At 51.1% G+C, this 4,613-nt stretch overlaps 1 long non-coding RNA gene across 8 annotated transcripts in view; it reads left to right on the top strand.

Annotated features, from left to right (window-relative positions):
• Window positions 1-155: 155 nt before the first annotated feature.
• Window positions 156-4,613, top strand: part of LOC123854950 (uncharacterized) — a 33,394-nt gene continuing 28,936 nt past the window's right edge. For 2 of the 8 annotated variants that reach the window (XR_010412936.1, XR_010412937.1), the window contains exons 1-2: window positions 159-366; window positions 1,560-1,905. This is a non-coding gene — a long non-coding RNA (uncharacterized LOC123854950). Of the gene's footprint in view, window positions 367-1,559; window positions 1,906-2,175; window positions 4,509-4,613 lie in introns of those variants that run through there. The other 6 variants (XR_010412942.1, XR_010412941.1, XR_010412940.1 and 3 more) reach the window with 6 other exon arrangements.

The raw sequence follows: 4,613 nt of genomic DNA, 5'->3' as shown, positions 1-4,613 counted from the left end.
AAGACTCCACTTCCCAGCGGGCGAAGCGGCGGCGAGCGCCACCCCTGCGCAGGGCCGAGAAGGTGATACCGTGCGCCTGCGCAGACAGGGCCTCGCCCTTCAACACGACTCCTGGGTGCTTTGCGTGCTGAAACTACATTTCCCAGAGGCCACGGCACGCTCGTCGCGGTTCCCCTTAGTCAGCTCTCCCCGGTGCGCTAACCCGCGCGTGCGGCCTTCGTTCCGTTCCAGTCCGACTCGGAGTCAGCCTCAGACTTGAAGTAACGCCCGGGGAAGGTAGAGACCAGAGAAAAGCTGACGACGGCGTGAAGTCTGTCGGTCGCCGTGGGGAGCGGATCGGGGCGGTCCCCGAGGACGGAGTGAGAGGTGAGAAGCCGCAGAAGGCGCCTTCCTGACGGAGGACCGCGCGGGGACGACTTGAGAAGGCGGCGGACGCAACCCGTTGTGGCGGTGTGGCCCGGGTGCGGGGCCGGCGGCGGGGCCCGGGAGAAGCGCCGAGGTGGTGGGGCGGCCTGGGCTCGGCGGCTCGCCGAGGGGAGGGAGCGGGCCGGGAGCGCGGGAGGTGTTCGTTTCCGCGGGGGCGGGCGGGCACGGGGGGCCTGTGGAAAATCGCGCCGGGGACGTTGAGGTGCCTTAGAACACACGTTTTCGCGAGCTCGGGGAGGAAAGAGGAGGTTTTAACTTTGTCGGTGGTGAATTGGGGTGGGGGGGAGTCAAAAATGTGAGCTGAGGTTTGTCAAGGAGCTGTCAGCGTAGGAAGCGGTGTCAGGGACTCAGGGGCCACGGCGGCCTCCCGTGCCGGGTTTTACGGACGCTTCCATCCTCCTGACAGCTCGGGAGCCTCGGTGTGTCCGGCGCTGTCCTGGGGGCTGGGGAGGGACCAGTGCAACCTGCACGTAGGCGGTGTCGGGAAACCTGTGGCGGTGGGCGTGGGGGGGCGTTGAGTCGCGTTTTGGAAACGCCCTTTTGCGGGGGGGACGCGTGAGCGGGGACTGACTCCGGCGAGAGAGGGAACCGTGTGAACACGCGGGGAGGGCCGGCGAGCTCCCGAGACAGAAGTGTGTGCTCGCTGAGCCCGGAGGGACTGGAGAGGGCACGGGGAGCCGGCGGGAGCCGGACGGGAGGCCTGAAGGGGACCGTCGGCTTCGCTCCGCGTGTGCTGGGCGCCACCGAAGGCGTCTGCGCGAGAGGGGCGGGGCCGAGCGCCACCGAAGGCGTCTGCGCCAGAGGGGCGGGGCCGAGCGCCACCGAAGGCGTCTGCGCCAGAGGGGCGGGGCCGAGCGCCACCGAAGGCGTCTGCGCGACAGGGGCGGGGCCGAGCGCCACCGAAGGCGTCTGCGCCAGAGGGGCGGGGCCGAGCGCCACCGGAGGCGTCTGCGCGACAGGGGCGGGGCCGAGCACACTTGGACGGGCTCGCGGGTCGGCTGGTGGGGGCGCCGGAGGGACAGCCTCCCGCACCCATGCAGCCTTGGTGTGCACGCGGCACTGGTTCGGAGGGCCTAGGGAGTCTAAGTTTCTGGACGCCGAGCTAAGCAGTCTGGATGTCACTTTGTTTTCAGGTATATGCGGATGGTGAAAATCTGTTTATGGAGCACTATGTGTTGGGCACTTTTATAAGCACTTTACATGGGGACCTACTGTAATCCGCAGCTGTGCGGTTTGCACTACTAACAAGAGAAGTGAAGCACCGAGATGCTGAGTGTCCTGCCCGAGGCTTCGTGTCTAGTAAGTGGAACCCGGAGTCCTGGCCCTGGTGATAGAGGACAGCTGCAGAGACTGCCCTCCTTACTTGTTGCCCAGAATGACCGAGAACTGACATACAAGGGCCTAAGGCTTCCAAAACTCCTGAAAAAGTAGTGCGACCTCCATGTTAAAGACCCGTTTCTCCAGCTGCCTCCTCTAAAGGTTAGTATGGCACCAAATTTTGAGTTATTGCATCTTCTTAGGCTTCAGTATGTTTCATTCTTCCTCTCCCCCTTGTCCGGTGCCATCCTTCTGACCCTTTATTTTGCTTTCTTTATCATTTTCATCTACTTTCTATCCATCTCTTCTCTCTGCCTCCTCTAGAAAAAAATATGTGAAGGCAAAGCAGGAAACTAGGTATAAGGGACAAATATTAAAGATCTAAGTTTCCGAGGATATGGTTGTTTCATTCCCCTTCCGTCTTTGTTCCAGCTCCCAAGAGTGAGAGCTTAGGGGTCACATAGCCCAAAGAGCCTGACCTGCCTGGGGACCCAGCGTCTATGGGGAGCCTCTTCCATTGCCACCCACAAACATCTTCTGTACCCATCACTTATTGATTCCCACCTCTCCCAATGAAAAATTTCCTTCCTTTGAAAAATGTTCCTATAGGGGTGCTCGGGTGGCTCAGTCGGTTAAACAGCTGCCTTCGGCTCAGGTCATGATCCCAGGGTGCTGGGATCAAGTCCCGCATCAGGCTTCCTACGCAGTGGGGAGCCTGCTTCTCCCTTTGCCTGCCGCTCCCCCTACTTGTGCTGTCAAATAAATAAAATCTTTAAAAAAAAATGAAAAAGGTTCCTATAGTTTCTACCTCTGCCCCACTCCCGTTCTCCCACTTTGAGCTGCCCATCCCGCCATGCTGCACCTTTGACTCTCCACACGTTTCTTTTCAGTGGTCATATAAACATACTCATGCCAGACTCTTCATTGGCCAGATCAACACCTTGCTCAAACCTCCTTTGTTTTGCCTACCTCCACTTTAGAGGCTGGAAGAGTATTTATTTTTTCAGCCTCCTTTGTTACTGGCCTCCATATAACGCAGCTGTGGTCAGTGAGATGTAAGCTGAAGTTTGCTGAGGGGCTTCTGGGACAACCTTTCTTGATAAAAGGCACAGATGTGCTGGTGCTTCCCATCCCCGTTCTTCCTACCTTGAATGCACATACTTTACCTGAAGCAGAGCAGCCATCATGTGACCATGGTGGAAAAGCCATGGAACTAAAGACATTGAATTAATTTTGTCTTTGAAACGATGCCACCCACCTCCAGATTTGTTATGTGAGGGAAAAAAAAAATCCCTGCTTGCTTGTAAGCCTTGTTAACTGGGCTTTCCAGTATTTGTAGCCATAAATCTCTTCTGATAGATACACCCGCTCTCCATGCTGGTCTCCCTCTAGTTATCTTTCTCAGTGTCTCCTTTCTCAGGTAAGTGAATGAGTCCTTTTCAGCCTTTAACTTACTCTTCAACCCACTAATATTTAACAGAGGTTATCAGTAACCAAAACCAAAGGCCATTTTTAATTATCTTACTTTAACCCTCCACGGCATATGAAAATACTAACTATTCTTACCTTATGTGAAATTCTTTTACTTTTGTGCCACCATCTTCTAATTTTTCCTTTTGCGTTTCATTTTCGTTTTGGTTGCTGTTTCCTCTCAGCTCTCACTGGTTCCACTTCCTCCACTTCCCCCATTCAGTGACAGTACTCTCAGAATACCCTTCACACCTGCCCTGCCACTTAGTCTAGTGTCTGTCAGGAATTTTCACTTGGATTCCCACAGACTCATTAAAATGCCCCCAGACTGAACTTACCATTTCCCCACAAAATCGGTCAACTTTGTGTGTTCTTAATTATGGTACTCCATCCACCCAAATAAATTCAGGTTCCTACATTTAATCAATTACCACATTATCTAGATTCTGCCTCATTATTGCTTGAATTCTTCCTTTCCTCTCCCATGCCACAGCCAGTGTTTTAGTTTAGCCCTTGAAAAGCAAAGAATATATCTTATCCATTTTGATCTTCTCATCATATTTATCACATATTTAGCACTTATTATGTGTGAAATAAATGAAATTGTCTTAACTACTGTCATCACTAGAGATCTATAAAACCTACGATTGTTTTGAATACATTTTGAGTTGCAAAGATTTTGTTAATATGTCACATTTTCATGTCTATTAGTGTTTAACCCTTTCTCCTTTTCACTTTGATACAGAGTATGGTACAAAGATACATATTTGAATCCTATGTACTTAGAGACTATATTTAAGTTATACTGTTTTCTAAATAATTAGCTTACTTAACAGTAGTTTAATGACTGTTAGTTGAGAACTCAAAATAGCATGCTATTGCATTAAGATCTGTACAATTGTTTCATCACCCGGGTAGCAACCAGCCTAAGTTTTAGGGGAGAAAATAACAGTGCAGGAGGAGGGGGAGGGACATGGATGGATAATACTAGGATTTGGTAGAGGTAGAGAATTTTGACTCAAAACATCCAGGTAAACCAGATTGTGAAATAGGAGCATCTAGGTAACATTTATAACATGGTAAAAGATCAAGGATTTCCCAGTATTGGTTATATTTATAGGTTTATAGCATTTTAGAGCTAATAGGGATCCTGGAGACCTTCTAAATTCAAAATCCCTCATTTACCAAATAAGGACACTGTGACCTGGTGAAAGTAGGTGACTTGTCTAAGTTAGTGGCAGATCAGGACTACATACCAAGTCTTTGGGCTGTCCAGTTTAGCACTCTCACCTTTTCTCTCCAGTGTGAAGTCTCTGATATCTAAAGAAGATCTACAGTAAGATACAACAGAACTTACCTTCAGCATGAATCATCATTGTTTAGAACATTAGCTATTTAAA

The sequence above is a fragment of the Mirounga angustirostris genome, unplaced genomic scaffold, assembly GCF_029215605.1.
Source record: "Mirounga angustirostris isolate CCGP_5_RB_7025 unplaced genomic scaffold, mMirAng1.0.hap1 SCAF_7, whole genome shotgun sequence".
NCBI lineage: Eukaryota > Metazoa > Chordata > Mammalia > Carnivora > Phocidae > Mirounga > Mirounga angustirostris.
Note: the sequence above shows the minus strand (reverse complement) of the source record. Positions and strands in the feature narration are given on the sequence as shown.